The sequence below is a fragment of the Orcinus orca genome, chromosome 14, assembly GCF_937001465.1.
Source record: "Orcinus orca chromosome 14, mOrcOrc1.1, whole genome shotgun sequence".
NCBI classification, from domain to species: domain Eukaryota; kingdom Metazoa; phylum Chordata; class Mammalia; order Artiodactyla; family Delphinidae; genus Orcinus; species Orcinus orca.
Genome location: NC_064572.1, coordinates 86,290,690 through 86,313,154, shown reverse-complemented (window position 1 = coordinate 86,313,154; position 22,465 = coordinate 86,290,690). Strand labels below are relative to the sequence as shown.

The 22,465-nt window shown below is 47.8% G+C and overlaps 1 long non-coding RNA gene across 1 annotated transcript in view; it reads right to left on the bottom strand.

The window, feature by feature from the left end:
• Positions 1-4,456: 4,456 nt before the first annotated feature.
• The window catches only part of LOC117199872 (uncharacterized), a 101,390-nt gene continuing 83,381 nt past the window's right edge, over positions 4,457-22,465 (bottom strand). The window contains exons 2-3 of the long non-coding RNA XR_004481217.2: positions 6,046-6,078; positions 4,457-4,544 (exon numbers count right to left, since the gene is read on the bottom strand). This is a non-coding gene — a long non-coding RNA (uncharacterized LOC117199872). The remainder of the gene's footprint in view (positions 4,545-6,045; positions 6,079-22,465) is intronic.

Here is a 22,465-nt window from a genome sequence, read left to right as displayed (position 1 = left end):
CCCAAACCAGACCGGGCCCCTCTGGGGCCGGCAGACCCGGGAGACAGCCAGCTCCCCTTCGGGCCACCCCAGCACACACCAGAAGGCACAAACAAGCCTCCCGCTGCTCCGTGGGCTCCTGAGAGGAGAAGCCCACCCCCGCTTGCCCAGGCCAACAGGCAGAAAAGCCCAGCACCATCAGCAGGTCCCGTCATCAAAGGGCAAAATCCCAAAGGAGGACATGACTGTTCCCAAGGGGTTCTGTCCCCCCAGCCCAGGATGGGAGCCGCCCACAGGCAGAGAGGCTTCTGGGCCCCATGTCTTCCCATGTCTCCTTTCCCCAGACCCCTGTGCGGCTCAGATGTCTGTGGTGATGTCCCAGCCAGAGTCTAGCGCTGGTTTTCAAGGCCCCACACGTGGCTACCCCCCAAAACCTGTCTTTATTGTCTCCCCCATATGAACCCTTATTTGAGAAGAGCAGAGTCAGAGGCTCCCCCACCCTAAAAGGCCTCCTGTCCTCTCTCAGCCAATCCATGTCCTGCCCCTTTCTTGAAAGCCGGGCCCAACCCTCATCTTGCACACACCTGTGCATCTCACCATCACGGTGCTGCCCTGGCACCTGGCCCACAGGCCCTTGAACTACCCACCACCGTGGACCTCCTTCACTGGCCTGCAAACTCCCGCTGCAGCAAGTGGACCTTGCATCCCTGTAACGGCTGTATCTGTGCACAGTAGGTGGTCTACAACCATCGAGGGAGGAGTGGCATGTGAGCACCAGGCAGCGACGAGCAGAGCTGTGAACAGTGCAGGTCGTGGTTTGCAAGCCTAGCTCATGGACCTTTCACTTCTCTGAATGTGTGCGTGAGTAAAGAGACTCCTTGGCCCATTTTTGTCCCTTTTCTCTTTTTATGTCAATCGTGTCCCTAAACCAAAGATCTCTCCTGTAACCCTTTTCTCAGAGCCCTGATGGCTCCCTGTTTCTTACCTCTTACTTTTCTTCTCCAGTCCTGGGGACATATAAAGTATGGTTACATAAATAGGGCCATGTCCCCAGCATGGCACTGGGGCCCTCCCAGCTGGGCCAAAGCCATCTTTTGAGCCTTATCTGGAAATCAGCCTCCTAGTCTGACCTTGGCCATGCTAGATTCAGTCCAGCTCTGCACCTTTCCCTGCCTCTGCCCCATGGCCTCTGCCAGAAATGCTATTTGTCCTCCTTTCTCTGCCTCTTGATGCTGTATACATTCCATAAGCATCACTCTTAGAGCCCCTGCCCCAAGCTCCCAGCCGGAACTATCTCCGGCTCAACCATTCTTGTCAGTTATATGGCTCTCGGAACCCACATCATGTCTTACTGCAGTGATGTGTGGGACTTTCTCACTCTCCCCCTAGACTGTCAGCTCCATGAAGACAGGGACTAGGTGCCCCGTTTACTTAGCACATCCTAAGCCTCAATGAAAAATTTCTGGATAAAGAAATAAATACTTCCAACAAATAAGAGGCTTCAGATGGGCACCATGGATAGGTCTCCAGCATATTAGGTTTGCATCCAAGAATGAACCTCTAAACATTAAGGAACAAAGAAGAATGAAAAACATTTCAATTTATCAAAGAAACAGGAATTCACATGAGTTTGGGTATAAAGGTTAACTAAGGTGGAAATAATTTTTTCTTGGACGTCAAGCAAATTCTTTCACAGTTCTCCCTGAAAAGCCCAAGCTAAATACACTGAATAATAAAACGCAGAGCAAACATTAGTGAAGGGTTCAGTGTTTTCTCTTTTAGGCAAAAATTTGCTCAAGACGACAGGATGATCGTGCCTTCCCGACTGTCATACGAGGCCACACAGACCTCTGTCGACTGAGTGACTGATCCCCACAGTGACTCTCTACCGGGCACAGGCCTGACTCAGGTGCACCCGGTCCAGGGACACCCACCCTTACCTGGCGGTGACAGATCCCCCCAGGGCCGCTTGCTCCAAGGCACCCATGCCTTCTCCTAGGGTCATGGTCACTTTGTGAGCAAAAGACCCTGAAGTGCTCCGGCATTTACTTCTAGAGTTTTCATCAAGACAACAGAAGAAGCAGGCCCCTTGGGATGGTACAAAGGACTGCTAAGTGTTGAAGGTTCTGGAAAGGTTCCAGAAAGGTTCAACAATATGGGCTGCTCAGCAGGTCACCCTGGGAGTCCCAGGCAGATGGTTTTCCATTCCCACCGTCCCCAGCACGGTCTTTCCTTTGCATACATCCATAGCGCTGCCTTTGCTGTTGAGTGCCCTTCTCCCCAGGGCTCCTTCTAGAAAAACCCCACTCAGTCTTCAAGGCCTAAATCAGATACTACCCCTGCTGGGGAGGCTTCCCAGATGTTTCCAGTCGCCCTTTCCTCTGCTCGCAAAGAAAGTTTCACCAGTGGCTCACCTGTGCACAGGTATGTGTCAGCGAGGTTTCTCCCAGAGGCTGATGTGTGCATAGCTGTCTCATGAGCCAGGCTGTGCTTCATGAAGACGGAGGGACAACATCTCCTTCATCGCAGCATCACCAGGACCTGGCAGCGTCTCAGCAGGATCAGGGAGGTACTCAACAGATGCTTGGTGAGAAGGAGGGGAGGAAAGGAGGTGGGGAGGCAGGGGTATGGATTTAAGACTCACTCGTGATAGTTTCGCCTTATTCTAAGGTATTTGTAATTCTTGTATGCCTGTTTGTCTCTTGAGTTTATCTTAATTTTTTATTTCTTAATTTTATCAGAAGCAACAGAAAAATGTCATAAAACTCAAGGGGGTTGTTTTTTGTTTATTGAGATGTAATTGACATGTGACATTATATTAGTTTCAGGTGTACAACATACTGACTGCGTATCTGTATACACTGCAAAATGATCACCACAGTAAGTCCAGTCAACATCCATTACTGCACACAGGTATACATTGTTTTCAGTTATTTTTATTCAGTTATCTTTTCAAAGCAAATGAATATACAGCGAGTATTTTCTCCAGGAGAAAAACCATGAAAAAGATGAAAATGTCTTAGTCTTCTGTGCCCCCATCCTCAACTACCCACAAAAAGGTCAGACCCAGACATCTATGGAAAAGTGAAAAATCAGATCTGGGATTCAGGGGCTAGAGCGCTAGGTCTTCCTTTGTTCAGAGCAGAGCTGGGTTGGGGGTGGGCGCTCAGGCAGGTACACACAGTCAGGAAGAGGACAGTCCTGACCCCAAGTGTACAAATCAGAGAGAAGAGACAACATCGTGCTGTGGGGAACCTGGGGGCAGGGACAGTCCAGCACAAAGCCTGGGGCCCCCTAAATAGTACACAGCTGGAGGTGGCCAGTCCCCTCCAGGGACATCACTGACACACGGTGGCCTGGGATGGGGAATGGACTTCAGGGCTGGGCTGAACCCCATGAGCCTTGTGCCGTGACCAGCCTGTGATCCGTCCCCCTGTCCGTAGTGCCTCCCCACGATTCTTTCTGCTGTTGAGAAGCGAGGGATGCGCCTGGGAACTTTGCAGAGAGGCCAGGGGCTGAACACCTCTGCTTCCCAGTCACCCCTTCCCAGAGCCCGCCTACAGCAGGAGACCCCATATTCTCTCTCATGACGCCTTGTATTTTTTCTCTCGGTGTGCCTACACAACTGGCATTTCTTTATGCAGGCATCCCTTTGCTTGCTCCATTTTCTATGTCTCAATCGATTGTAAATCCCAAGGGGGTGAGGCGGTGTCTGTCTCATGCACCCCTGTCTCCAGGACCTGACACACTGCTCTGCACGTAGTAGGTGCTCAGGAAATGTTCACTGAGTGAAGTCATAGGTCTCTCCAGTAACAGGTGTCTGGCTGTGCTCCCTCTGGAGATGGAGGGGAGGCCCCAGCAAAGCCAGGACAATGTCAGGCTTGGGGCAATGCATCTGTTTTTCCAAGAAAGCATCTTAAATGGAGGAAATTTCATCACTCTCTCAAAGCAAATGATTTCAGCAGCTCCTCAAAATATAATTTTCGAAAGACAAATTAGTATTGCTGTACACAGTGATGTGTACGTGATGTCTACGGGATCCGTCTCACATAGATCACTTGATTCTTCAAGGAATTTCCCAACTGCCAAGGAAGGGGCTGATGTGGGCTGCAAATCCCAGCAGGGCGACCGTGTGCAGAGATTCTCAGCAGTGCAGACCCTCTGGGCTGGAGGGAGATTACCCTGATTGCCCGGAAAAGTTAGGCCACCGAAAATCTCTGCTCATGTACACAAAGGGAATATGCATAAACAGTAATACAGACAGCCCCAAACACCAAAGTTAAAGAACTGGGTCTTTCCAACAATTTGGTCCGCAGCTCTGACCATTATCTGGAGATAAATCAGTTTGCAGCAGCTGTAGACAGCCATTTCCGAGAGAACCCTGTGCAGCTTAACTAGAGAAACGTGTTAAAAGTTAAAGGACCTTCATCACATTAAGAACATGAATTTTTCTAACCATAAATTTATTTCACTGAATTCCTGAGCTATAGAGTCACCCTGCACTCTTCCTTGTAAATCAGAGGGGGTGTACCCGCTTCCTGATGTTTGCCAATTTGCTGTTTTTCCTGTAATTAGGAAAAAATGCAATTCACTAGAGTTACAAGCCCAGAGGAGACTGCAGGGTTGGGTTGAGTTGTTTAATATCTGCCTGGACCCAATGCTTTGTAAAGAAAGGGGGTACAAGGGCAAAAAGGAATTATTATCTAAACACAGGGTGATAAGACCTAACATCAGATGTGGTTGTCAGGCCCCTCAGAGTGGCTTTGCTTGCTCCACACAAATGCACGGGGCCATTGATTTATGGCAGTCGCGGAAGGACGAAGGGTTGGGAAAATTAAAGCAAACAGAAATAAAAATGTAAAGTACTGGGGAGATCTGTCTACTTCTAGGTTTGTGGAAAGACCCCAGACTAGGACAGCCAGCCGAGATGCATGCCCAGAGCATCAAACCCATCTCTTTCAGAAATGCGGTCTGTTAAACCTTCACATCCTTGTTTTGTAGGAATTATGACACAAACAGAATTGACAATAGGCCCATGGCAGCAGGTTCCTGGATCTCTAATGTCAACTAGAAAAAACAATCCCTTTACTCTTATGTTTATCTTTAAAATGAAAATGGTTTTCATACATCAGATTTTCTTTTGTACCTTTCAGGACACATTCTAAATTCTGGTTTGTGGCAAAGACTTGTGTCCGTCTTGGGAAATATACCTTCGCCGAAATCAGCTGTCTACAGAGGGTGTCATTACAATCACATAAACACAAGCAGGTCATTTCATACTTTGGTCACCCCTACAGATGCTCTTTTATAGGAATTACTTTCATTGTTTTTGAAAGACACATTGGTGTCCATAATTAAGATAAATATTAATGAAAAGGTTAAAAACAGTAAGCACTTATGTGTCTAAAAGAGCCCTTAGGCAGGGTCCGGTACATGGCAGGTACTCGATAAATATTTGAAAAATTAAAGGAATTGAACCTCAGACTTTTTAAAAAAGCGATATCATTTTGTTCCTACAAACGGAAAACACCTCCATTTCCATTCCTCCCTAAAAAATAAAAACAAAAAGGACCAATAATCCCCCTTAATTTTCATCAGGAGATAGCAAAAAATAAGTAAAAGCAAGTAACAACAACAACAAAAAAGAGCCATTTTGTGGAAAATGGAACACAGAAAGCACTTCCCGTGATAAGACGTGTTTTCCTTTCTTCACTTCCCACCCCGGTTTCAGTCACCCAATAATTCTAGAGGTGAGCAAAACGGACCTTGTATCTAATCGTCCTAATGACCCCGGTCTTCATATTTAAAATGTCATTCAGAGAGAGTTTCGGGTTAGCAGCTGCTGACGGAAAAGAGCCATAAATAATACTCGTCCATTTGCACACGAGCTCCGCACGCAGAAGCCTCTCGAAACGCATTTCCAGCGGAACACCTTGGGACCCACTATTGGAACGCCACCCCATTCGGTGCCAGGCACCCCACATATCAGCTTTTAGGAGGGGAGTGAAGAGCAGCTTTTGCCCAATTGGAGTTACAAGGGAATTTAGAAAGACAGAATGTAATTACCTGAACTGGAATCCGGCCAAGGCACTGGGGCTGCTAAAAAAAAAGTCAAGGGAAAAAATAACCTTAATTCTCTTAGCTGATAAAAGCCAAACACAGGCTTCTTCTGCTTCTGCTTTGGCACCATAAGGTGTTTAAATCATCACCAAACAATAAATAAAAATAAAACTTTGCAATTTCTAGGAGGCCCCTCTGACACACACACACACACACACACACAACTGCTCACTGCAAATTCCTTTGTCCTTGGAGGTGGTAACACAGCCACAGAATCTCTGGGTTCATTTCCTTTCCCTTTCCGGCACTGCGTTCATCTTGCCCCCGAGACGGCCCGCAGGTTCTGCCCACAGGCCAGCCGTGTCACACTCTCCAAAAAGCAGAACCCTTATCAAAGGTCACCAAAGGGAGGAGGTTAGGCATTGCTCTCCTTGTTGGCAGAGCTGATTTTTCTCTTTTCAATCTGGGCTTAATTCTGATGAAACCAAGTGAATAAAATCATAATATCGCACCAGGGATGTAAAATTTTAGAGAGATCTTTAGTTGAGAAGTCTCTCTCTCTCTTTTTTTTTTTTTTTTCCAAGAAGGAAAGACATGGACAAAGAAAGATGGCGAGAGAGAAATTGGCCTCAGAAGGCCTGGAGGTCATCTACATGTTTAAAATATTAACCAGTTGGCTACAGAACCCGCCCCAGAGAACGTGCTCCGTAACATCCACAGCGCGAGGAGGGTTTCCTTGGGAAAAGATGTCCCCTCTTCACTTTATAAAAAGCAGAGGCATTGTCGTTGCTGCTCCACAGACTCGCACGACTCCCTGTCCCCTGTCCCCACCGCTAAGGCGCAGTCAACTGCTAACCATCAGCTCCCATCATAATAGCAGGAAGCTGTCAACACGAAAATCACAGTTAAACCCATGGTTGGTGGTTTTCCCTGTAGCATTAAACAAAGTAGTCCAATAGGACACCTCAAACTTTCGTGGGAGGCGGGGAATACACATATGTATGGCCCAGTAGACCAGAGTTATCCCTGTCAAACGTATTGAACAAAGAAGTCCAGTCGACTAATTCATTTTTAAACTGCACGGGCCATGTCTTTTATACCCTGAGACCAGAGAACACTAATAAAATTAAAGTGGAAAATTCACCATTTCATCTGATTGTCTAACATGGCCATCAGGTCAAAAATCTCCATGATTTACAGACGTAGTTTTGGACTGTTTTCCAGCAAGCGAAGATATCTGCACATATTTTTTAAAGAAAAAAGATATGGAATCCAAAAATGTGAAGTGTGAAATGGGCGGGGGGCGGGCAGGGAGGAACAAAAGAAGACAAACTGGGGACCGTCTAAGGCATTCCTGCGAACGCATCTCTGGCCTCCCTCCAAGGTAAGGAACGCTCAGGATAACTATATTAGCCCCCCTGTCCGCATTGCTCAGTTTTGCAGAACTATAAGTATTTCTATGATCCTTGATTGAATTAGTTTAAAATTTTAAAGCAAAATGCCCCTGCTAATATGTTTATATTTCTCCAAATCTATGCTTCTGAGAACAGGAAGAAAGTAGGCTTCACTCTCAGCTTGGAATCCGATCGCTAACCTGTTTAGGGGACGTTGTATTTTAGTGAGCTTCCGTGAACCCTTGAGGTTGCTCGGTAAACACAGTTAAGGTCCGTTGAAAAGGGAATGGTGGTTCCTCCCACCAGTGATGTAGGCCAAGTGGGGGTCAGAGGACTACAGAAGGAAGCCCCCGGATTTTCTCTGATTCTCAGAAGCTGCTGCTTTCTGAGCCCTGAATCTTTAGGAAACCTTAAACTCACCCCCAAAAGTCATACCCATTTGGTTTCCAATTGGAATATAAAGCACCAAAACCAGTACCGCCACGTACAGCACTGCCTTTCTCCTGCATGGTGTGTCCTTGGTGTCTGGGGTATGTCTTTTTTTCCAGACACGTGGGCCCCCAACATGGGCCACCCCAATCTTCCCACTTGCGTGAAATGAGCAGTAAATGAATAGAACAGACACCCACACCCACACCCACACCCACAAAATCAGGGTGGGAAGGAAGCACAGGATGGAGACGGATTCTTATTAATAATTCATCCCAAGCAACCCCCTGGAGCAGTTTCACTATGAAATGCTATGCAGAATGCTTCAACACACTAATTAATATTTTCAAAGTGTTCCGTGGGCCCCTTTTAAAAGCACTTTTGCCATCCATTCAATGCTCTGCATTATAAGTAAAAGATCAATCCTGTCCCCCAATCTTATTGACGAGCTGTCTAATGAACGTAGGATATTGCGTCCACAGAATTCTTTTCTCCCTGTAATATCACTCCCCGAGAACTGGGCTGGAAACTGGCTTCTCTTCTGAGCCAGCTGCTCCTCCCAATAGTTTCAGAAAGGCTCAGGCAGGCAGGGAGTCACGGGCGCACACTGCTCCGAGCATGGTGCACTGTCCCTGCCTCACAGCCCCCAATCTGATGCCCAAAACAAAGACCCAAAGGCGAGATTTGCCATCCCCTCCAAGGTGAGCGTCACCAGGGGCGGTGGCAGGAAAGTCCCTCAGAAAGTGACCTCAGCAGACAGTTCCTGTCGCAGGGGTGTTTCTGAGGGACGAAGCCCAGCAGAAGGTCTGGGCCAGTGGCTGGGCTCCAGGGAGTCAGCTGCTGCTCAGAGACTCCCCCCCAGCACCAGCCCATCAGGGGAAGGGCACAGCCTCCACCCTCCAGGGAAGTTTTAGGGCACAACCCTCTTGACGGACTCCACACCATCCCCCTGGAAGCATCCAGGGCCTGTCCAAAGGACCATGTGGAGACGTGCATCTCTGGCCTCGCTCACTCTGAGCGTAGGCCTAGCTGCACCGGCTAGAACCCCGAAGGCGGTCCCCGTGGAGAGCAGCAGAGGGTCATTCGCGATGTGCCCATCTCAGTGATTCTTCCTAAATGTTACCTGGAGACTATTTCTCAATTCAAATCAATTGTGCCTATCGACCCAGGCAATTAAAAGAATAGGAAAGGAGTAACTTTTGCCCTTTACTATCTCTCATTCAAGAAAGTGATTTACAGGGTCAAGTGGGTCCACTTGGAAATAACTGCTTTACATGGTGAAGAATCCTTTCCTCCCGGGAGACCCGGGGAACGGTCTCTGAGGTGAGAAGGGGAACCGGGCCTCTCGGGGATGCAGGCACCCATGGGGCCCACCCGGAGGCTGTTGGCCATGCTGCTCCCTTTTCCAGCTGATAAACAGTGCCCACCCCAGAACGGCATTGACCGGGATTTTTTCTTTTTGCTGTGAAGTTCACATAACATAAAATTAAGCACTTTAAAGTATGCATAACTCAATGGCATTGATTACATTCACAGTGATGCACAACAACCACCTCCATCCAATTCCCAAACAAGCTCATCACCCCAAACAAAACTGTACCATGAGGAGCCTCTCCCCATTCCCCCCACCTCTAGCCCCCGGCAGCTACCAATCTACTTTCTGTCTCCCTGGGTTTACCTATGCTGGATCTCTGATGCAAATATGATCACACAGCATGTGGTCTTTTGTTGTCTGGGATGTTTTCAATGCTTCATTCTTTTTTAAGGCCAAATAATATTCCATTGCATGAATATATGACATGTTATTTATCCATTCATCTGTGGATGGACATTGGGTTGTTTCTACCTTTTGGGTCTTGTGAATAGTGCTGCTTTAAGAATCTGTGTAAAGATACTTCCTTTGGTTTCTGTTTTCAATTCTTTGGGGCGTAGCCCCAGGAGTGGAACTGCATATGGAACTTCTATCTTTAACTCTGGAGGAATTGATGGGGATTTAGAGAGAGCTCTGCTCCGTGAAGAATCGCCACATGTCCACAGATGGTGGAGTTTGCCGTGGGCCGTGAGGAGGGGCAGGAACTCTTGCGCTTCTTTTATACCATTTAAAGTTTCACAGGTGGTTCTCTCATGGAGTGAATAATGGTTTGCTCCATGCTTGCACCTCCAGATAAACAAATCACCTCCCTCCGCATAACCTATGTCACTTTGCTTTAGTAAATTTGGGGAGAAGAGGAGAGAAATTCACGTTAACTCTTTTGGCTTAACTTCTGTTATTTTATACAAAGTCCTCCCCCTGACATACAAGGGTGACCACACCCAAGCATCCCACCCAACAGACTTAACCCCTCACAGATCCCTAATCCCCCTTCTCTGACCTGTGACCTTTGCACATGTTCCCGGGTTCCAAAAATGTTTTTCTCTTCTCTGCTCCAAATTCATACCTTGAAAACTCCTACACATCCTTCAAAATCCAACTCAGATGTTTCCTTATCCCTAAAGCCCTCCCTGGGTCTCCAGGCAGAGTTAACTTCTCCCTCCTCTGTGGCCCAGGACCTTCACTCCCATGTCTATCATGACCCTGGTAGCTGAGAGAACAAGCACCATAAAATCACACAGACCAAGGTCTTCACCCTGCTTGTCGCTCAATTTCTGCATCTGTAAACCACAGACTAACTATACCAACTATACCAAGGATTGTTGTGAGCATTTAACGAAAGAAGAAAGTTAAAAATGCAAAGCACTGGGCTTCCCTGGTGGCGCAGTGGTTGAGAGTCTGCCTGCCGATGCAGGGGACACGGGAGAGGCCACGCGTGCCACAAAAAAAAAAAAAAAAAGATGCAAAGCACTTAGCTCAGTACTTGGAACACGAGCACAATACATAGGGGCTAAGTTCAGTATGACGTCAGTTGCACGGTGTTTTAATTTATTTGTTTGTCATGGTTATTTATCTTGGGTGTTTTTCTTCCTTGATCACGAGCACCCCAAAAACAAAGACTCTGACTTTGCCTTTTCTCTTTGTATCCCGAGTGCATAGCACATGAATGATGCTCAAATAAATGTATTTGTGGAACAAATTAATGAGTTAATTAATTTACAGAATTGTTCAACGTGAACACCTACATCCCAAAGATGACAGTTGTCACTGATTCTTTCTTTATACTGAAGTGGCTTCAATAGCTCCAAGGCAATGTGACGGAGGAGCGACCGTTACCGTCGGCTCCCTAAGCCACCTGCAGACGTCTGTGCTCCACTGTCCCCACGCAGGCACCTCAGAACAAAGCAGGGGAGGAGACGAGAGAAGCTTACACACCAGGAGTCATGCTGGGGCTGCCTTACGCCCCTCAAACCTCTCACTCATGAGAGCAAAGGGGAGATACCAGGATCTTACTACACACACCCGTCGAATAGGAGTTACGTTTATTTTGGAAAAGTACAAACAAGTCAACTCAGGTAGGAGAGAGTAGCCTGTGCAGGGAGGATGGGCAGACAGGGAGAACCCAGGACCAGGCAGAGGAAGCCTACTTAGGTAAAACTGAGCTGCCACTTGCATTGTAGGGGAGAAATGTCCCCACCCCTCCCTTATGAAATGAGGTCAGATGCACAGCTCCAGTCTCTACGCCCCTGGGGTCTCTACTCAAGGCTCTTCCCTTGTGGTCCCCATCTATCCAAACACAGCCTTGTTGTAACAACCACCTAGTCCAACCTGACCCTTTCAACTCCCCTGACCAGACCAGACCACCGTTCTTCTCTCTCTGGACTTCTTACCTATCATGTAGCTTCACACAGGTGACCTTGAATCACCAGGAAACCTTTGGCACGTCCTGTTTTCCCAAGGTGAATTTAGCCTTTTTTTAGGGCAGAGGACATACCTGATACATTCGGTATTCCCACAGGACATGGGTATAAGCTATATGAGGTAAGAAATATAATCCGTCAGTATCTTATATATTGTAAAAGCCCAAGAAATTCCTCTCAGTTGATTGTTTAGGAGGAAGAGGGAATCAGAACCAAAATTAAGGAATGGCAGAACTTGAAAAGGACCTCAAAGATGATGTCCTTCAACCCCTTGTTGCAACAGTGACTGCAGACCCACAAACTCCTAGCAGGGAAGAGGTAGAGATGGCAGAGCCTGGCCTCTGAACTTCCCCTCACCCAATACTCTCTGAATAGATAAGGCTCTGAGAAGGTCTGCACTAATGAAATCAGTTCAGATATTTGACTTGTGCCTCCTAAATATATTGGACTATGGAACACTCCTCTCACTTCCCTGCAAAACTCTTTCCAATATATCGTAGAAATAACGTTCTGCAAACACAATTAAGGCAATGCTCGTTAAAATATTACCTATAATAACATAGGACAAAGTAATAGAACCAAGAGGTAAAATTATGCAGTTTGACAAGGATGCATTTGGGCTGAATATCAATTCTTAGCTGGTCCAGTGAAGCTGATTATAAAACTAATAGGAAAACTCCTGGGAGATAATTGCAAGACATCCTTCAAGGGAAGGTTAAAAATTTCCCACTGGATCGGAAACAGGGCTATGGGAGTCCAAGCCAGGATGCTAGTCAGCAAACCAAAGCTTTTATGAATTAAATTGTTAGGAATTAGGGTCTGATTCAAGGTAAAGCTGGGAACCATAGAACTTGGATCTGGGGGAGGGTCATTCAGACCCAAGTCCAAGGAATGTGAAAACGGATGAGTAACCTCTGCTCCAGCCAGACTCAAGGGGCCTACAGATGATTCCACATGGCCTCTTTGCTTTTCAATTGAGGAAACTGAGACACGAGGCACAGATCTGCCCAAGGCGTTCCAGGTAGAAAGACCAGAGCTGGACTACGGATCTCCGCATCTTCAGTGTGGGTCTCTCTGTCACAGTGACCCATGCGGGGATCAAAGGCTGGTACTCTCAGGAGGTGGCCCGAGCTCAGGGATGCCGGAGGTGAGGTTGTAGCCACTAGCTAAGCGCACAGGGGCTCGGCCGCCCAGTCAGACGGGCAAGTAGGTGCCACCTCCACTCACAGCTCTGCCTGAGCAGGCTCCTTACCTGCTTCTCAGCCTGGTCCCAAGACGCCAGGTTATGAAACACAAGACAACATCTACACCTCTATCCAAACCATTACACAGACTTTTGCAAAAGCCGATCAGTGAGTGATGACAGAAAGGGTCGACTGCACCTTTCAGATCCGGGTGCAACTGACACTCAGAGCAGAAAGGAACGCGACCAGTCCTGCCTGGCATCCATCCGTGGCTTCTCTTTGGCCAACTCGCTGGCATGTTGACACCTGGGACTCTTCACTGTTACCCGCTGTCCTTCTGGATCCTTCCATCCGGCAGACCCCTCCCTCTGTGCACCCCACCGGGACCCACCAGCATGTCTCCAACCAAGTTAAAATGGTTCCAACCTAGGAAGCCGTGTGTGTAGGTGGACTTGACTTCAAGAGCACCAAGTAACACGGGGCTCTGCATAGCGACAGATTTCAGCCCAGCGAGGCTCAGAGCGGGAAGCGGCCACATGAGCAGAGTGACGTGCCTCATATATGGCAGAACCACTTTGGAACCCAGGTGCATGGGACGGGAAAGCCCTGGCTTGTTCCAGGCACCCTGTACCGTGTTAGCCTCCGGAGCACGGGGCTAGTGATTCTCAGACTTTAACTTCATGGTCTGATCTACACATATCTATGTATATGCACACATTCGTGTGTGTGTGTGTGTGTGTGTGTGTGCGCGCGCGCGCGCGTACACAGATATGCTAAATAAAAGTTTCAAAATTATGTAACAACCTAAACGGGAAAAGAATTTGAGAAAGAATGGATATATGTATATATATAACTGAATCACTTTGCTGCACACCTGACACTAACACAGCATTATTAATCAACGATATATAATAATATAAAAGAAAAAGTTAAAAAATGAAAATCAGTAAAAATTTTAAAATTAAAAATATATAAATAAAAAGTTTCAAGAAATAGTACTTCTCCTTATCACATGCTATGAATTCTGATATTGCCTCATCTGTTCTAGTTCACGTTTATCGTGCGACCCAAATTTGAGACATTTATTGTTTATCATGCAACCCAAATTTCAGACGTGATTTGATCCCCAGGCTCCTTTTAAGACGGTTGAACTGAGGTCCAGAGAGTTTGCGTGGCTTGCCATTCTCTAGCAGCCGACTGGTATGAAGGCGTGGCATCCTGACCTTTCACCTTAACCCTAACCCCCAGCCGTAACACCACTTGCCGTGGCCCTGGCCCAGCTCTCCTGGCTCCTCCCGTCGCTTTGGTTGCTGAGACACACAGTTGTCACAGGATCCGACCCCACTGTCTGCTCACTGTACCCAGTTCTTGTACGTCACTCATCCCCACCTGGCCCTGGCTGGGCCCAGCTTCAGGGACTCACAGGCAACCAGGCGGCTGATCGTGGCCCAGGGAGCCTCTGCGTACAGCAGGGCACCCTCCCCCCGGGCACAGGGCCCTGCGCACGCCTTCCAGATGGAAGGCGTCCTCACGCACTGGAAGGGATGCAAGGTTTCCCAGACACGCAGAGGCCTCCCTAGGAGGGATCATTCTCCAGCACAGCGTTGAACCAGCACCAGGTGGGCAAATGCAGAACCTCCCATCAGATCCCGGAACGAAGCCCCTTACTCCTGGCTGGTCTGGTGGTGTTTGGGGGTCAGAGCCAGCTCTTTTGATCGCTTCTGCCCCTTTCAGGAAACAAAGCCTGAGAGCCCACGGCGAGGACCACACTGGCAATTCCTGGCTTTGACAGCAGCGGCTCTGTGGGTCTCTGGGAGCCCTGGTCGCCCAAGGGGACAGCGGGGGGCGCCCCCACACTGGGGGCCTCAGGAAATGTCCAGGAGGCCTCCAACTCTCCTCCCCTCTCCCTGTCTCGCCAGGAGCCTCTCCGGCAGGAGGCGCTGGGGAAGGTTGGGATGTCATATCTACGCTCCGCGCACCCGGCTCCTTGTAAAGCTTAAGAGTGCCATCTAGTGCACGAGAGATGCAACTGCGAGGGCTCGGTTCCAGCGGCTCTGGCAGGAGCAGCCTTCTTTTCTTCCCTTCTTTCTGCCTCTGGCCCAGCCCTTCTTGGCCTCTGCAGGATGCGTCACAGCCAGAAGGTGCTCTGGCTTGAAGCGAGGGCACAGGGACGACCCTGTGCACCTGCACCCCATGCACCCCACCTCGGTCCCTCATCACAGAGCCTGCGTTCCCAGGCACCCCTGCAATGGCTCTGTGTGCGGCTCGGGGCTGGGAAGGTCTGCACTCTGGACTTCAGGTGAAACTAAACTGATCAGAACATTAGCTTAAAAGGAAGAAAAAAAGCGAGAGGAAAAGAAAGAGAAAAAGAAAGGAAAGAAGGAAGGAAGAGCAGAAGGAAAAGAAGAAAGGAGGGAGGGGTAAGAACAAAGCCAGGGATGGGACAAAAGAGTCTGCGCTTGGCTGTCAGCTGGTTTCAGCCATAACTTCGAATTCCAGAAACTCTGTTCCATATTCAGAGTGTCTGAATCATGGGTACAGAAAACATGGGCACTTTAGGGACTGACACAAATAAAGGAAAACAGGAAAAAATGCCCACGCTCTCCACCTGGCTTCCCCTCTGGGGCCTCAGTCTCTCCATCTGTAAAATGAGACACTTGGCGGCTCCTTGAATTCTAGCCCGGTGCCCTCCAGACACCGCTCTCAACCCTCTGCTCACCAAGCCTTAGATGTAGCCAGCAGGCTCAGAATAATACCTCCTGTGAATTTCATCTCTTTTCCCGAGTTTTAGATTTAAATGTTTTCAAGTTACAGAACGAAAAAAATAAGAACCCAAAAATGGCAGAAAAGAAGAAACTAAAGGAGTGGCAGTGAGGGTCCAAATGGTTGCCACCTACAGCCAGACTGGACCTTTATCTCTCTTTTTGAAATAAAGTACAAGGAGAACATCAGGTGCAGTAGAAGGAAGCCAAGTATGGAGAGAGACGTGCAGGGGAAACTGTCTCCACGTGGCTTCCTTGGTCATGTGACTGACACACAGACCCATCCAAGCCCACGAGCCCCGCCCCCCCCACCCCGGCTTGGGAGATGAGTAACACCATCATTGTCAGTTTGCAGGCATCGTATGGGAGCGGGCACGCCCCACCGAAGCTTAGGATTAGTAATAACATCGCTTACATTATACATGTGTATATACTGTGAAGGCCTTGGAGAGTGAAGAGATCAAAATATTTCGCTAATTTTCTTGCTCTGATGAAAAACAACCCAGGACATGAAGATCAGGGATTTTGTCTAGGGTCAAGCTGAGAGAACAGAGCCTAGAATCCTGGCTCTGACCTTTGCCCTCACCTCCTGGCTTTTAAAGTTACTCCACATAAAAAGGGCAATTCATGAGAAATGAGGCCAATTTGCCGTGAAATGCAATATCCTAATTTTGCGCAGGTAGTTTAAAACAAGCCTAATCCCGGGCCCACGCTGAGAGATTTCCTCACTGCCCTGGACTGCTTCCACGATTTAAACTAAATTTATATTTGGAGGAAAAAAGACTTGCAGCGCGGTCTTAGGAAACGGTGTACAAGAAGTCGCCCTTTTCAGCAGATTGGTTAAATGGGTGTTTTTAATGCAAATTAGTGCAAATTGCTATCAAGAGTAATTATTCTAAAAGACAGGCAGTGTTTCCATCATCCTTCCCTCATTTGGTTCTTCTATAGTCTCTTTTAAATAACTTAGCCATAAAATCTCAATTGACCACTAGGAAAGAAAAGTGCTCTCGGCAGTGGGGAGAGAGAAGGAGGAGGACTCGAGTCCGGCAGGGTGAGGGTCCCCGCCGACCCAGATGGAGCCCCCCCAGACCCACTCTACTTCCAGTGCCCCCTACACCCTTCGGACTTGCAACTGAAGCTGCTCTGTGGGGTGGCTTCCCCCCAGGGGGCTCTGGGGTGCAGGAGTCCTGGGGGGTGGGAAAGGGGCCAATTCCCCTCAAGGAGCCCCCTACCTGACGCTGAGGTGTGTGCCTCAGTCCTAGGGACGCAGGTCCTCCATTGGAGCCAATATATTATAATAACATTAGGTAAATCCAGGCGAGCCTACGAGGTAGAAAATTGCATCTCATTTGTTCTAAATTTGCCAAATTCTAAATCTTCAGGGAGGTGTTTTTACTTTACGTATTTGTTAACGGTCTGTTCCTTATTGCCCCAAAATGCTGAATATACAATAGGCATCAGATTCTCTTTCTGGCCTTAATTCATCATAACAAACAGAAATAGAAACCTGATTTCAGATTTCGCTCTGCTTCTCCAATTCATATTCACGGCCTCTCCATCATTAACAGCATCTGGAGGAGCCCTTTTATTTACCTATTATGGCATCATCTGTAACATAAAACTGTTGTGTTCTCTTTTCATTAACAGATTCAGTTGCAAATGCTGGGAAAAAATTACAAAGAGCCCCTTTTTAAAATGTGCACGTTTATTGGGATTATTAAATCACAGCAGCTAATAGTGGTTGTCACCAACTTAATTTAAAAAGCTGATTATTACTCAAGCCCTATGTATTCCAGGCCTGATACTGTATAATTAGCAGTTGTGATTATTTAGTTAATTTGCAGATTAGGAGCAAGTGCCTGTTTTGAAAAATGTGGCCACTCGACCTTCAGCTACAGAGTGGAGTGAGCCAGCCTCTGTTATGGGAGAACAAAAGTTTCCTGTCAAATAAATGCATTTTGATGTAGGTCAACAGGAGTAAAGGGACGGTTTTCAGATCACCCGCCCACATCCTTCCAGCCAAAAAGTCCAGCGCGAAAGCCACTCCGGACATGTTTAAATTAGCTCCTTCCCTGGTGGAGCCAATTCAAATTGCACACTTGGAGCCTAAACAAGTTAAAAGATGGTCCTTGCGGGTACCAGCCACTAAGGCGACAGTAACTAGACGGAAACGTCCGAGTGACCCACCGCTCAGTAACGATTGATCCATCCAGACCTGTCCAAAGTGGAGAGCCATTCGGAGTTGGGGATGGGCCCCTCATAGGCGTTGTTTCTAATGCTGCATTTGTCACCCGTCATATGATGGCAATAAAATTTGTAACTGTTTCCCTTATACTCTGGTGTGATTTACTTCATCTAATACACAATGCAAATGCTAAAAGGCACAAATACATCTTCATTATATAAGCCAGTGTCTGAGCCATCCTCCTCCAGAGACAGTTTTATTCACTTTTATACAATTTGCCTACTGTACGGTACAGATGGTTTCTATTAAGTAAAATATCTGTTTTCTTCCAAATTTTTAGTTTTCGTGATTAAATTACTTTAAAATGATGGTACAGTGTATTATCTTCTCTCATGACTTAATTTAGCTCAAATACTCCCGGCATAAGCTAGAAACCCAGTTTCATCCACTCAGAAAATCGACCACATACTGTGATCTTCTGAGGGTTATTTCACCCTGGCTGTGATTTCTATTCTTTATCTATGGATTATTTTCTAGAGATAAATTTCAATATGAATATACACAGAAACTCTGGACAAATATCCAAGCAGGATTTCTCCCTTAAATTGTTTAAAATTCGAAATGTCCTTTATTAATAGGCAAGTTACGTCTGCCAGCGTCTCAGCCACAGAGAGTGGCTTGCAGTGTGGACTTTTCAGAGCTGCTGCCCCCATGTGGCGGGCCCTTGGAGCCAGTTTGTCTTCCCAGCCTGCCTCCCTGAATGAACCTGGTCTGTTCATTTTGAAGAGGCTGCGCGCAGCAAACGCCTGCTTCGGCTGGAAGGAGAGCTTGGCCATGATGTTCCGCGGTCCATCTTCCCACTATTGAGGATCGCCCTCTGGATCTCAACTGCCCCGGATGTTGAGGGCTCATTTCTGATGCTTGGAAGCCGTCCTTCCACTTGTCTCCCTCTATTAGCGTTATCCTAAGCAAGGGCGGCCCCCGGGAATTTCTCCAGTGCTGCATTTTGCATTCGTATTTTACTTCTGCATTCCTGCTCTCCAATCCTTCCCACTGGAACACGGCCCGCGGCCCGGAGCAGTGGTACCTCCTCCACCCCTGAACCAGCTCTTCTCAAACTTGCTCACCACGCCCACACCCCACTCCCGCTAGCTCAGCAGCCCCAGATCTTGGCCACAAGCCCTTCCTGCCCTGAAACAGAAACGCGGGAGGGAGAGCCTGTGCCCTTTGTGGGAGGGAAGCAACATGTACTCAGAAAAGGGTGGGCGTGGTACATGACACAGAGGAAGGGGGCAGGCAGTGCAGAAGCCCACAGGCCTCTTCTCCTCACCTTCTGAGCCTTGAGGATCCACCCCGGGAGCCGCTGCAATTCACTCTGCAGAAACCTTCCTGCGATCTGCAAGTGGCCCTCCAGAAACGATGGAAGGGTGACTGGCGCTCCACGGGAACAGTGCGGGCCGCCTGCCAGGGTGCCATCTTCCTGGCTCTCGCTAACACTGGGCGCAGCGGCAGTGGCAACCACACAGTGTCATAGTGAGTCCCCAGATGAGCATGGCCATGACCCAGTCCCTCCAGAGGTGAGTGCGGGGCCGGCAATGGGGAGACCCCCATTCTAGCCCCATCTCCCACCTGTGAGCCCAGACAGGTCAGTTCACCTCTCTGGGGCTCAGGGTCTGGCGATGTTATGGAGGACAAATAAAATAATGGGCCTGGAAAGGCTTTGAAACTATTCACAGTGCTTGGAGACACAGGCATGATCCCACCACAGAGTTCACTCCGGACACGGCACCGGAGAAGTACACGGATCCTGCCCTAAACCCAGAGCAGGTGAGGTCTGCCCAGACAACTCCTCTCATTGGTACACTTCTCACCAAAATGCAGTTTCTCAAGGTAAAATATCTGATAGACTTTATAAATAAATCCTCACACAGGCAGGCGTTTCTTTCTAAATTAGCTGACACTCTCGGTGCCCCTGCCATGCCCACGTTTGGGGGCAGCCTGTGTGGTGTGATCCCACTTTCAGTCAGCACCGAGTTTGGCTAATGTGGCATAAATTGACTTGAGGTCATAAGACAGAGGATGAGGGAATAAATTATCTTTTCAGTCAATAATCTGTTTCATAGAAAATGGAACATGAGAGAAATCGCTAACAAAAACAACCCCCAGAGGTTCGCCCCTGCCTGCCATGCTCAGGGTCCAACAAATTGCCCAGTTTGCTCCAAAATGACAATTAGGACCCACTAGGCACGACTACACCAATGGAGAGAGAGGGAGACGCCCACAGGGATCTGGTTAATTCCACCAACAAGACATTTTTGACTCCACCTTGGAAACGAGGAGAAGGTTAAGATGACCCGCACACCTGTCTTCATTCTCCACTACCCCGTGCTTCCTGAGACCCAGCCAGTGCCTCACTCAGCTCCCCCACCTCCTGTATCCAAAGGCCTCTGATACTCTTCCACCAGGTGCAGCGAGCCCAGTCCCACTAAGGGTCCCCCAGCCAGACACAGCACTGAGACACAACATAGTCCAAACGGAGAGAGACCCGAGGATGGTCAAGTTGTGAAGGATGGAGGCTTGGACTAAGCCCCCTGAGAGACCCACATAAGAATTAGAGCCTGGAGAGGATATGGCCCCTCAGCCTAGCCAGCGGACCTTCCTCCTCCCCCACCCCCACCCCGAGCCTCCAGAAATGCCTACATTAACCTGGGAAAATCATACCATCTCACCCCTCAGGCAGATTTGGACGTGGTCACCCAGCTTTCAAGGAAATCCAAACATTCAAAGGCAGCTGCAACAGCTCCGTTCTGGGAAAGAGGCCGCAACCCAGGGAGGGGGTTCGCAAAATGTGGTGGTCCACGTTGCCTGACGTCACTAGTGAAAATGATCAGGAAACTTCCCAAGAGCTTGGAGAGTTCCCTCCATGCCTGCGCGGGATGGGGAGATCTTGGCAACATCGGAGCATCCTATTATTCAGTTCAAAGGAAAGATTTAACTGTTCCAAAATCAATTTCAGAATGTAATAATGACAGTAGGTAATACAATAAAGTCATTCAAAGATCAGGGAGCAGTTAAACAATGTACTGGGAGACTGCATTATGCAGTCACAATGCACGTTAGCAGAGTGAATTCTTCCTTGCTTAAGAAAGGGCATTAGATTGATGAGCTAAAAATATGTATTGTGTGCTCACCTGATCACAGGTCTATTCCAGGGAGAGAAGCACTGTCCGACTCTGGGGTCCCGACACACGTGAGTTCCAGCTCCAGCGTTATGGCCCAGGGACTAGCTTTGTGGCCCAGAGAAGCTATTTAAGTTCACACTAAACTATTTAAATTCTGTTTCCTCTCAGGCAAAATGGGGGAAATAGAAGGAGCCGTCTCATAAAGTTGTGGGGAGGATCCATGAGTTTCCTGAGGGAATGGATGATGTCTGGTACCCAGAAGATGCTCAAGAAATGATGCCCTTCATTGGCTACTGGGCATGGACAGAACTTCACCAGTTTCGGTCACCATCTTGCAAGCTAGGTATGAGGAGGTGGAAAGGGGAGTGGGGGCAGAAGTCCCTTACACCTAGAGAAAGTTGGAGAACCCAGCAAAGAAATTTGTGATTCCCAAGAAAAAAACAAGTCAGATCTTAGATCTACGGGGATTTGAAGAGGCGAGATTATATGCAAATGGCGCAGCTGAGGAAGTTCACAGGAAGAGGGTTTGAAAGAAGCTTAATCTCCAAAAGCATGAAGATGAAGCTAGTCTGCCCTAGAGTCAAGTGTCCAGTGCGTGAAGACTGTATCCATGTCTTTAGAGAATGTAAGTTGAGAAAAAAATGCACAAGGCCGGGGGAAAACAATGCAGGATGCTCAAATATGGTGGCTGGCGCTGTGTTGTTTGTATCTGTCAAGATGAGATTGACATGGATCCCTGTATGGAGTGTTACCGGTGAGGTTTCCATAAGCTGATGAAGAAATAATAATGCATGCATGACCGCAAGAAAGCACAGGTGACTTGGTGAGAAAAGGATCTGACAAGTCAGTTCTCAAGTCACAAAGGCAAAATAATTGATTATGGGCCTTTTATTCACTTTGTAATTTTGTTCCACGAGTTTATGAAGCCAAATGTAGACACAGTGTAAATGTGACTATATAGCATCAAACAGCAAGGTCGGGCTCCCCCAGCTGTAGAGGATATCACAGTTGGTGCCTACGGACCCAAAAATCAATTCCAAGAGTGAGCCTATCTCAAGATACCATCAAACAGAATTACATTCTGATATCTCTTCCACATCTTGTACTCAGAAACTTACAAGATCAAGCAATTAATTTCCCAATTGGATTACTTAGACAATCATATATGAGAGTCTATGGATATTAAAAACGATTACGAGCATTTTAAAGGCAGCACATGCTAATCTTCTCACAGAAAGGATAAAAATACAAATCCACTTGCCTCCTAACCTTTCAGCCCCTAAACAAGGAGGAATATGGAAATTTCCAAATTTGCATGAAAAGAAAAAATATTTTAACTTGTGCGGGTTTATACGTGTTCCCTTCCAAGGTGCTCTCTGGGGAACAGTTTTCACCAAGTTATATTTTGAAGCTACGATCTGGCTTGTGGCCCAGACTGCCTTTAAATTTTGTCCAAGTTTTCGCAGCTTCACAGATATTGTGTAAAAGCTGGAACTTT